General features: G+C 41.7%; 1 pseudogene; it reads right to left on the reverse strand.

Annotated features, from left to right (window-relative positions):
* Positions 1-4717: 4717 nt before the first annotated feature.
* Positions 4718-6243, reverse strand: LOC112610498 (annotated as a pseudogene).
* Positions 6244-12497: the final 6254 nt, after the last annotated feature.

Below are 12497 nucleotides of genomic sequence, written 5' to 3' on the forward strand. Positions count from 1 at the left end.
AAAAAACAAATAAGTAAGAGTAACTTACCTGGAATTCATATCTGTTTGGCTGACCGTGAGTGGAAAATGCCTTTGTATGCAGGGCCAATAACAGTTTCTAGTGGGTTAAATGTTAAGGATGTTGACTTTCTTTTCCTTCCTTCCTTCCTTCCTTCCTTCCTTCCTTCCTTCCTTCCTTCCTTCCTTCCTTCCTTCCTTCCTTCCTTCCTTCCTTCCTTCCTTCCTTCCTCCCTTCCTTCCTTCCTTCCTTCCTTCCTTCCTTCCTTCCTTCCTTCCTTCCTTCCTTCCTTCCTTCCTTCCTTCTTTCTTCTATTATCATCTAATTGATAATAAGGGAGGTTGACAGGTAAAAATATTTTTGGGAGTAAGCATCCTTTTTCCTGCTTGTTATCAAAACTGATATATCATCTTTCTCTCATACAGTTTAATAAGTCTCACAGACACTTTCATTAGTAACTTATCTGAATTCCTGGAGTGGTAGATGGTTGTCTGGTGGGGTTTCTATTTGTTTGTTTTGTCTCTCTTGTCCTTTAGAAGTCACAGAGAGGTTAGCTATCTCAAAAATTCATGGCTGGTCAATAGTTTAGATCAGTAGCATAGCTTTATGTTTTAGAATCTTCAGAAAGGCTTTCAGAGGATCCACCGTTATTCACCCTGCTTCCAGAAATGTTTTATGCTACGGCCTGCAAACCCTGCTTGACACTAGAAGTACTTATAATCCAATCTGAAGGATAATGTTGTGATAGTAGCAGCTACCTCTTACTGATTGCAATGTGCTAAGCTCAGTACTGGCTGCCTTAAATTGTAATCTCTCCATTCATCTTTGTAATATCTTATTTATTTATTTATTTATTTAGAAATAGGGTCTCACTCTGTTGCCCAGCCTGGAGTGCAGTGGTGCAATCTTGGCTCACTGAAACCTCCACTTCCCAGGTTCAAGTGATTCTCCTGCCTCAACCTCCCAAGTACCTGGGATAGCAGGCATGTGCCACCGTGCTGAGCTAATTTTTGTATTTTTAGTAGAGATGGGGTTTCGCCATGTTGGCCAGGCTGGTCTTGAACTCCTGACCTCAGGTGATCCGCCTGCCACTGCTGCCCAAAGTGCTGGGATTACTGGCATGAGCCGCCGTGCCCAGCCAGCTCTTTTATTTATACCCAATATATGGAGGGGAAAAGTGAAGTTTACATTAAAATAATACAGGTTGGATTGAGTCACACAGCTGATAAGAAAGTAGCTTAACTGGAATTTAAAGGCAGGTCAGCAGTTATCAAGTTCTTGACCTTGTCTCAAAAAGAAAAAAAAAAAGTAAAAAGATTATTAGTTTTATTTGCCACAAATGGAAGATCAGGGAATCTGGAGGCACAGGTTTGTGTTGTAACACTCCAAATGCCTCAGCACAATGGTATAAACTCTCCATTATTTGTGTGTGTGTGTGTGTGTGTGTGTGGTTGTTTTTTTGAGACAAGGTCTCACTGTGTCACCCAGGCTGGAGTGGAGTGAGGTGGTCTTGGCTCACTGGAACCTCGGCCTTCCGGGCTCAAGTGATCCTCCCATGTCAGCTCCTCAAGTAGCTGGGACTATAGCCAGGCCACGACGCCTGGCTAATTTTTGTATTTTTGATAGAAATAGTGTTTTACCATGTTGCCCAGGCTGGTCTCAAACTCCTAAACTCAAGTGATCCACCCGCCTCGGCTTCCCAAAGTGCTGGGATTACAGGTGTGAGTGACTGCGCCTGGCCTGTTTTTCTGGTTTGAAAATCCCAAACTTCTTTTCTTTCATACTTTTCTCCAGTCACACTGGATTACTCATTGTACCCCAGGTATGCCTCGCATTTTTATGTAACAAATCTGGCAATGATTTAATACATCCAAGGCACTGTATATTGGGGAAGTTTAAAGAAGAATAAGCGTTGCATAGTCTAGTGGGGATGGCACTTGTGGGCTGAGATGCTGTATTGCAGACATTAGTATCATGAGCACTCCCCAAGAGAGGTACAGCTCAAACTCTGTGGGAACATAGAAGAGGAAGTGATTACGTGTGACAAAAGTAGCGTGTGAGCTGGTTCTTGACTAAGAGAATTTTAGCAGGTAGAGATCGTGGAAAGCGCATTCTAGGCATTCTAGACATTCTCAAAGCTATGGCCTGGGAAGTGTTAACTTGTAAAGGGCATGATATGTCCAGGGAAGAGCTACAGTGTGTGGAAGAGGACTGGCATCACACTGAACATGGTCAAAGACAGGCTTGCAAGGTGGTGAGGTACAGATGGCCAAGGGCCTCAAATTTCTGATAAGGAATGTGGATTTTGTTCTATAGGCCTAGACACCATTAAAATCTAAAGACTTACCAAAGCCTCCATCTACCCTGATCTTCCTTGACTCCCCTAAGAACGCTCACATCACTAGCACCTGATGTTTCCTATACCTGGAAAAATGTTTCCCCATATATCTGCACAGCCCATTCCTTTGTTTCCTGCAGGTCTTTGCCGAAATAATACTTTAGCAGAAAGATTCCCCTGACTACCCTGTGTAAAATGGCACCCCCTTGCCCCGTATCCTTGAACCCAGTTTTATTTTTCTCACAGTCCTTATCACTATCTGGTATATTCTTTGTTTACCATTCTTCCCTCCCTCTTTCTCTCTCCCTGACCTGAAATACAAACTGCTTAAGGCAGAAATTTTTTTGTATATGTTTTATTTACTGCTATATTTACAGCATCAAGAACAGGGCATGGTACAAAGAAGGTACTCGGTATATATTTCTTCAATTAATGAATTAATTAAAATTTGAATTTCCAGCCTCCAAAGCCCCCTGGAATACTTATATGTTAGCAAATTTTTAAAGGCGACATGCGAAAGATTTATCTGGATTGTATGTTAACAAATGAGGAATACTGTATTCTCCCTCAGACGTAATTATGCAAATAATCCTCAGGTCACATGTTTAACACAATAAAGTGTGTCCCTTAGGACTCTTAGGTAGCTAGTTATAGACAATAAAACTCAAATGGGCCCATAGAAAAGGAGAATCTTGTGGTTCACAAAATAAAAAATTGCAGGTGTAGTTCTTCCATCATGTATCGGTTGACCTAGGGATGTAACCAAATCCTATTTCTATCCCTCTCTCCGCTCAACCTTTCATGGGCTAGATTTATCCTTGGATTCGACTTGGTGGCAAAATGGCAGCTACAATTCTAGATGTTACCTTTGCTCCCTACACCATCCATCAGAAAAGAACAGTGATTTTGAAGTTGATCCCTGGCACAGAGTTTGGGATTCATTCTCTCTCTCTTTGGCTCGAACTGTGTCCCTTCTTCATTCCCACCTCAGTCATTGTGACCAGTGTCAGGGGTGGACAATGCTGATTGGCCAAGCCATCCAGGGCCCACCACTAGAACTGAGGTGGATGAGTGAGGTTAATATGACCACAACCATGTGGTTGAGGAGTGAATGTTTCAAAGGAAAATTTAGGGTGCTATTGGAGAAAGAATAGGAGCATGCATCCTAGGGAGGCAGCCAACACAAGACCTAGCTTTGGGTATTCTCTTTCAGGTAGTTGACATTATTTGTTCCCCAGACCACAACTGTGTGGACCCGTTTCTAATCTCAGTTAGGTGATATTTTTGTTCCCCCCTTTTTTTCTGTAGATATTTCAAATACTCACTGTGCTCCACAAATCCCCTACCTTGTCCTACTCCTTCTTAGCAAATGATCTCGATGCTAATTCATAGAGAAAATAGAATTAGACAAGTATACCATTTCTACCACCTGACCATCCAATTCACAAACTCATTTACATTTGTGCTCATTCGTACCTAGTCCCTTGTAATCTTAAGAGTTGGAATTAGCAGACTATCCTCTGTGGGCCTGCCACATTTTTTTGTAAGAGAAAAATGTTATAGGAAGACAATTATACTCATTTGGTTAAGTATTGCCTTTAGCAGCCAGGCATGGTGGCTCATGCTGCTTTCCCTCAATCTTCCAGTGTGCTCAAAGATATCAGACTTAAAACAAAACAAAACATTCTCTTGGTTCTTCAACACTCTCATGACCCTGCTCTTTTATTTTCCCTTCTCATCCAAACTTCTTTCTGTATATATACATATCTTTGCCATTTATTTTTAAAAATCTTATTCAAAATACTAAAATAATACAGTTTCAGATATAAAAAAATTACTGCAATAAAACAATTCGGAGATATTTCCATTGCACTTCCCTTCCTATTAGGAAAGTACACTGTCCACCTGAGAGACAGGATGGACGGCGTTCTTCCAGCTCTACACAAAGCACAAGCCCACTGGCTCACCTGGGCCCTGCTTAACATATATTATGTTTTCTAAAGAGTTGTAGTGACACTTGTAAGTCAACCATGGTTCACATCACATATTTACATATTGATCAGTTCTTTATGATAGATAGACACAAATGAAATATAGTAAATAATTTCCAGTTGCCATAAAAAACAAAACCAAAGGAAAACAAGTGTGGAGGAAAAAAGGTCATTGTACACAAATATACTTTATGTATACAAACAACTTCATTCAGGTATAATTTTAATTTGCAATACCTAGATACAGTATTATTTAAGTGATAATGGCCCCCAAGATTTATTCAAATTTACTATAAAATAATAAATGAAGTAAACAAATGTGATATAATTTTAAACTCTGCTCAATGCTTGAAACCTTAGAGGTACCCATGCTACAATCAATTGCTAACTAAAGACAACTGTACATGTATGTAATATTTTACCACAGTTTCCACTTCTAAATTTAATATAGTAATTCAAACCAAAAAAAAAGTATCTCTGTAACATTTTATCTATGTCCACTGCAAACTGCAGAATCTATGTTGCAAGATTTCTTGACACATTTAATGTTTTACCTAAAATTGTGGTCAGACTGAGCAATATCGTTATCCTAAATTATGTTTAAATTATCTAAAAATATCCAAAGCAGTTTTCTTGGAAGGAAAAAAAAATATTACTCAAATGCAAAGCATTATCACACATATCCTCGTACATTACAGTTTGGGACCACAAAAAAATGTGTGGTTAAAAAATAGTATTTGAATGGCAGAGAATGAATATGAGTCAGTAATAGATATGTTACAATTTAGTTACAAGTTTGGGAACTTTTAAAAGTAGCATCACTAATACTTCCAGAAGAAGCACAATAAATCTAAAACAATAAAAACTAACAGTGTAAATATAAGGTAATGCTTAACTCGCATTTTGGACACCTGATTAAACTCAGCTCTAAAAGTACAGATAAAACATTATATACTTCTTGTTTGTGACATTTAATTTCCAAAGCACCAAGGCAAAACAGAGACCCACCTCTCATTTAAGTACCAATTGCCTATGTCAAACGTCTGCACAATATCATACAAAAAGTCAAGCAAATAAAATTACATAATAAGCAAACTCAAATCACAGGACTTTAAAAAATATAACTATTGGTAATCTTCAAAGAAGACATTGCCTCATTAACATCGTGATCTAGGCAATGGTATTCCACTGTTTTGAAACAAAGGCCATCACGCCATTTCCTGCTTTGAACCAGAAGAAAAATCTTCCTTTTGTTGTGATATGTAATGTAGACAATAGCAATGCAAAAAGCAAAATTAGTAAGATGAAAAAAGAAATGGCTGTCTTCCTCTTTTATATTTGAGGATGGCATCTTAAAAGATTTCACTGACTGTTCAATTTCCATGTAATCCCTGTTTACTTCCAAGGTGTCATCAGACTCGTCGTTGTCCCTGGGGTCCGTGGTCCAGCCATAGTCTGGTTCTCCGTAATCGCCACTGTCCAGAGTGTCTTTGGCTGTGGATGGAGAACTGTTCAGCATGAGAAGATCCCCCTTCTCTATGCTAGGATCTTCATTGTTATCAGCTTCCTCTTGAGACAGAGGTGTAGGCGAGGGACGAGGAGCCACAGATGCTCCTCCACTTTTCTCAGTACTCGTTGTGGGAGGGAGGGTGGTACTGACTTGGGAAATAGAAGGTTTGGTTTGTTTTTCATGTGTTAAAGCATTCATATTTGGGGTAGAAATAACTGAGTTGAGTACAGTTTGGCTCAGTGAATCAGTCCGTGATACAACACTGGATAGAGTGGCAGACAGGAGCAGGAGCGCCAAGACCAGCGGCTGCACCAGCCCCGCAAGGGCTTGGATGGCCAACCCGGGCAGCAGTTTTGCTTGTGCGGGCTTCCTCATCCTCCTCAGGGCAGCAGCGACCATAACAGACTCTTCTTTCTTTTCTTTCTTTCTTTTTTTTTTTTTAAGACGTTTTCTTACCCTATTGCCCAAGCTGGAGAGCAGTAGCATGATCTTGGCTCACTGCAACCTCCACCTCCTGGGTTCAAGCAATTCTCCTGCCTCAGCCTCCCAAATAGCTGGGATTACAGGTGTGTGCAACCATACCCGCCTAATTTTTGTATTTTTAGTAGAGACAGGGTTTCATCATTTTGGCCAGGCTGCTCTTGAACTCCTGACCTTAGGAGATCCTTCTGCCTTGCCTCCCAAAGTGCTAGAATTACAGGTGTAAGCCACCACACCGACCCCCAAGCTTCTTAAAAGTGTTGTTTTTGGCTGGATGTGGTGGTTCACACCTGTAATCCCAGCACTTAACAGAGGCCAAGGTGAGAGGATTCCTTGAGCCTAGGAGTTTGAGACCAGCCTGGGCAACATAATGAGACTCATCTCTACAAATAAAATGTTAAAATTAGTTAGCTGTGGTGGTGCATGCCTGTAGTCCCAGCCGTTTGGGAGATTGAGGTGGGAGGATCACTTAAGCCTGGGAGGTTGAGACTGCAGCAAGCTATGATTGTGCCACTGCACTCCTGCCTGAATGCAGTGACAGTAAGATCCTGTCTCAGAAAAAAAGAAAAAAGGAATATGATCAGCCTCATATTCCTCACCTTCTAGTCACTTCTCAAACTACTTCATCATTTGCTGTTAGTTAACTAGTTGATGAGGTCAATAAGTTTAATTAATTAAACCATTTAGTTAACAAGGTAAAATATTTGCGGGGTAACCACTATGTGCCAGGTACTGTTCTAGGCTTTGAGCAGTGACAAAATTGGCAGAAACTCTCGCTGAGTGGAATTTGTAATCTAGTAACGAGACAATGAACAAAATAATAAGTAAAATTTCCAGCATGTTAGAAAATAATAAGTGCTATGGAGAAAAACCAATCAAGGAAGAGAGATGGAGAGTGCTGGAAGGGAGTGTGGGGTTAGATCTTGAAAGGCTGGTCGTCTGAAACACACAGGACTGGGAAAAAAAAGGAGAGTGGTCAAGGAAGGTCTCACTGCGAAGATGACGTCTGACCAAAGAAGGTGAGTTAGTGAGCCCTTGGCAGAGGGAACAGCAAGGGTAAGAACCCTCGTATGGAAGTGTCTGGAATGTCCAAGGAACTGCAAAGATCAATATCGCTGGAGTCAATAGGAATATGGGGTACAGTGATAAGAGATGGGATTGGAGAGGTAACGGGGGACTATGTTACTTAGAGCCTTACGTGCCATTCTAAAGATTTTGGCTTTTGGCCTGGTGTGGTGGCTCACGCCTGTAATCCCAGCACTTTGGGAGGCCGAGGCAGGTGGATCTCTTGAGGTCAAGAATTTGAGACCAGCCTGGCCAACATGGTGAAACCCCGTCTCTACTAAAAACACATGCCTGTAATGCCAACTACTTGGGAGGCCAAGGCAAGAGAATCGCTTGAACCTGGGAGGCAGAGGTTGCAGTGAGCTGAGATTGCACCACTGCACTTCAGCCTGGGTGACAGAGTGAGACTCTGTCTCAAGAAAACACAACAACAATAGATTTTGGCTTTTATTCTGAATGATTTCACTCCAAATGATTTGGGGTATTATTAAAGAGTTTTTGAGCCAAGAAGTGATATGACCTTATTTAGCATTCTAAAGAGATCCCTCTGGCTCCTCTGAGGGAAGCCAGCTAGGAGATTCTTGCAATTATTCAGAGATGATGGCGGCTTGGATATGGCACTTGCTGGAGAACTGTTCCAGTTCTGAATATATTTTGAAGATAGAGGTAACAGAGGATTGCTATAAATTAGATGTGGTATAGAATGAAGAGGGGAGTCAAGGATAAATCTAAGGTTTTTGGCCATAGCCACCAAAAAGGTAGAGTTGTCATCAACTGAGATGAGCAAGATTGCATGAGGACCAAGTTTTAGAGGAAAGATCAGAAATTTGTTTTGGGGCAAACTAAGTTTGAAAGGTCTTTTGCACATTTAAGTGAAAATGTCTAGTATACAGTTAAATATATGTCAGGAGATCAGCAGAGAGGTCAGGGTTGGAGATAAACATTTGCAAGTAAACATATAGATCACAGTTAAAAGTCATGTGACTAGATGACATCACAAAGGGAATGGCTGAGATAGAGAAGTGTATATAGGTTTTGAGTCCTGGGTACTCCAATTTTAAGAAGCCCCCCAAATTAGGAGAGAGTCTGAAAAAGCAGCAGCCCGTGAGACAGAAGGGAAACAAAAAAACCAGGATCTATGATGTCATGAAAGCCAATTAAGGAAAGTGCTCAGAGGAGGAGGAAGCAAACAACGGAGTTAAATAGAGCCAAGTGTGGTGGCCCATCCCTGTAATCCCAGTACTTTGGGAGGCTAAGGCAAGAGGATCATTTGAGTCTAGGAGTTTGAGACCAGTTTATTGTCCCTGAGCAACATAGGGAGACCCCATCTCTATGCCTGTGGTACCAGCTACCTGGGAGGATGAGGTGGGAGGATGGGTTGAAGCTGCAGTGAGCCATGAGTGTGCCACTGCAGTCCAGCTTTGGCAACAGAGTGAGACTCTGTTTCAATCAATCAATCAATCAATGCTAGTAATAGGACCAGTAAGATGAGGACTAAGAATTGACCATTGAATTTAGCATCTTGTGGATCACTGGTGACCTTGACAAGAACAATTCTGGTGGAGTGGTGGGTACAGAGCTTGATTAGAGTGTGTTGAAGACACAATGAGAGGAGAAGGATCAGAGACAGAGAAGATAGAAAAATTTTGAGGAGGTTTTGCATGAAAGGCAACAGAAAAACTACATTCTATTTGAGAAAACTAAAGACAATTGTTCTTTCTGATTTTGATTTTCTGTTATCTTTGACACTGTACACTCCCTTCCCCTTGGCTTGCAAGACTTCCACCTGCCAATATCTGCATTTTTGTGCCTAAGGTCTTTTGAATCCTGCAGGCACCAAAGGAAATGCTCAGAAATTACCACCCCTAGGAGCAGCCCTCCACCAATGGGTGATGGGAGTTGGTGGATAAATATCACAGCTCCTGTAGGGATAATTCTGAGACTCATGGTTTTATATCACACCAAGCCAGTGGTAGCTAGGCTTGAGGACACACCCTCTGTTAGTTGCCTTTACTTCCTTGTCCCATTTCTTCACTTCCCAGATGGTTTCCTTGTACATCCCAAATAAATTCGCACTTGAATTCTTGTTTCAAAATCTGCTTCTTGGGGAAGCAGATTTAAATTAATTTAAATCTTAATTTAATTTAAATTAAATTAAGACACTGTGTATTTAGATTTAATCTAAAACTTAATAAAGCTCAAATGCACCATGCTACACAATAAATACTAACTTTCAGTTTATAATTAGCATATTTGCAATTAAAGGCCCCTTCTTAAATAATTTTGGGGAAATGCAACAAGGTCTTTAGAAAACAGAAAGACTGAGACAGCCTCCTTTTGCAAGTAATTCCTAGGCTTCTTTTCTTTTTCTACCTGTGATAAATAAGAAATATGTATTTGATCTTTGTCCCCGGTTCCTGACACGGAACTTCCAAAACCCTTGGAGTTTCCCGAACGATAGGGGCGATAGTGTTGCTATAGGTAGGCAGATATGAGCAGGGCACGAGAGGCCTCCCTACCCACCACCCAACCAGGAACATCAGGTGCCCATCAGATGATGGTCATGCAGTTGATAACTTTCTCTCTAAATAATCGTTTATTAGCCAGTGCCAGGGAAAGGCAGTCTCCCAATAGATAGGAAACACCTGAAACTAGTGACTAGCTGCTTCCAGGTGAGATCTCAGAAGTTGGGTGGGTGGGCTCAAGCATGCACATTAAGAGGCAAAATGGTGGAGTTCAAACCCTCGACTGGTAAGGGAAAAATGCTTCAAATGAGCTGGGCACAATGTTAGTAAACACAATGTCAGTGCATGCAGTCCCTCGCTAGTGCTGGCAGGCCATTGTGCATGCGGACAGCCCACTCCAAGGGAAGAATCAGGGAGAAGGACGCAACCCTCTGGAAGCGTGTCATTGTATAAGACCCCAGGCCAAAGGTCTAACAGGGCATGTTGTTTGACTCTCTCACGTCGCCCACTTGGCCCTCTTCCAAATGTACTTGACTTTCTTTCATTCCTGCCTAAAACTTTTCAATAAACTTTCACTCCTCCTCTAAAATTTGTCTTGGTCTTTCACTCTGCCTTATGCCGCCTTGGTCAAATTCTTTCTTCTGAGAAGGCAAGAACTGAGATTACTATCTACCTGTATGAATTTGCCACCAGTAACATGCTTTGGTGCTGCATGACTTAGACATGCTCCCTAGTGGTAAAAATAGGAGCATCTTTTGTTATTCATAATAAGTCTCTTCCAACCATACTAAGGTGACTTTTGGGGAACCCCTCAATAGCTTCAGGATAGGGGCTGATTGCCAGAGCAACTAACTTTGTGAAACTTTCAGCCCCCGCTCAGGACTTCTGGGGAGGAGAGAGCGAGATGCTGGAGACAGAGTCCTATCACTGATGGCCAGTGATTTATCAACCATGCCTACATAGTGGAACTGCCATAAAACCCCCTAAATGACAAAGTTTGAAGAGCTTCTGAGTTGGTGAACACATGAAGGTGCTGGGAGGGTGGTGTGCACACAGGGCATGGAAGCTTTGTGCCCCTTCCTCCATACCCTTCCTTATGCCTCTTCCATTTGGCTGTTCCTGATTTGAACTCTCTGTAATAAATTGGTAATTGTAAGTAAAATACTTTCCTGAGTTTGGTGGCCATTCTAGCAAATTACTGAATCTGAGGAAGGGGTTGTGGAAAACCCCAACTTATGGGTGATTGGTGATGATGATGAAAAGAATAAAACTCTGGAAAATATTTGAAGAGATTTATTCTGAGCCAAATCTGAGGACCAGGACCCATGACATAGCCCCAGGGAGGTCCTGAGAACACGTGCCCGAGGTGGTCAGACTATAGCTTGATTTTATATGTTTTAGGGAGATGTAAAACATCAATCAATACATGTAAGATGTACACTGGTTTGGTCTGGAAAGGCGGGGCAACTTGTAGGGAGAGGGATATCCTAGGTCATAGGTAGATTCATAGATTGTCTGATTGGCAATTGGTTGAAAAAGCTAAGTTATTATCTAAAGACCTGGAATCAGGATGGGTGCAGTGGCTTACACTGTATGTAATCCTAGCACTTTGGAAGGCCGAGGTGGGCCGATCACCTGAGGTCGGGAGTTGGAGACCAGCCTGACCAACATGGAGAAACCCCATCTCAACTAAGAATACGAAATTAGCCAGGTGTGGTGGCGCATGCCTGTAATCCCAGCTACTGGGGAGACAGAGGCTGGAGAAAAGCTTGAACCCGGGAGGCAGAGGTTGCGGTGAACCAAGATCGTACCATTGCACTCCAGCCTGGGCAACAAGGGTGAAACTCCATCTAAAAAAAAACAAAAACAAAAAACCTGGAATCAATAGAAGAGTGTCAGGGTTAAGATAAGGGATTGTGGAGAACAAGGTTTTTGTCATGTAGAGGAAGCCTCCAGGTAGCAGGCTTCAGAGAGAATACATTGTACATGTTTTTTTTCCATCAGACTTTAAAAAGGTGCCAGACTCTTAGTTAATTCTCTCCTGGATCAGGGAAAAGACCTGGAAAGGGGGAGAAGATTCTCTACAGAAAGTAGATTTTCCCCACAATAGACAGCTCTGCAGGACCATTTCAAAATATGTCCAAGAAATATATTTGGGGGTAAAATACTTTGATTCCTTTCAAGGTTAGCTATCTGTCATGTTGGTATCTTATTGCTACAAAGAGTCTATTTTGTCAGTCTTTAGGTCTCTGTTTTAAGGTTAATACTGGTCAGTTGTGCCTGAATTCCAAAGGGAGGAGGGTATAATGAGGCATGTTTGGTCCCCTCCTTTTCCATCATAGCCTGATCTAGTTTTTCAGGTTAACTATGGAATGACTTTGGGTGAGAGGAGGGGTCCATTCAGTTTGTTGGGGGGCTTAGAATTTTATTTTTGGTAACCTGGGAACTTGCAACTGGCATCTGAAGTGACACAGTCTTGTGGTACTGAGCCTTTAACTTGTGAGATCGGATGCTAACTCCATCTAAATAGTGTCAGGTAACCACAGGTAACTTCTCTGCCCATGCCAACTGGGTGTTCTACAATTAAGTTGAACTGTAGGAAACCCAATTGATGTGGGCAGAGAATTGGAGAATTGTATGGTATGGAAAA

The sequence above is a fragment of the Theropithecus gelada genome, chromosome 1 (assembly GCF_003255815.1).
Source record: "Theropithecus gelada isolate Dixy chromosome 1, Tgel_1.0, whole genome shotgun sequence".
NCBI lineage: Eukaryota > Metazoa > Chordata > Mammalia > Primates > Cercopithecidae > Theropithecus > Theropithecus gelada.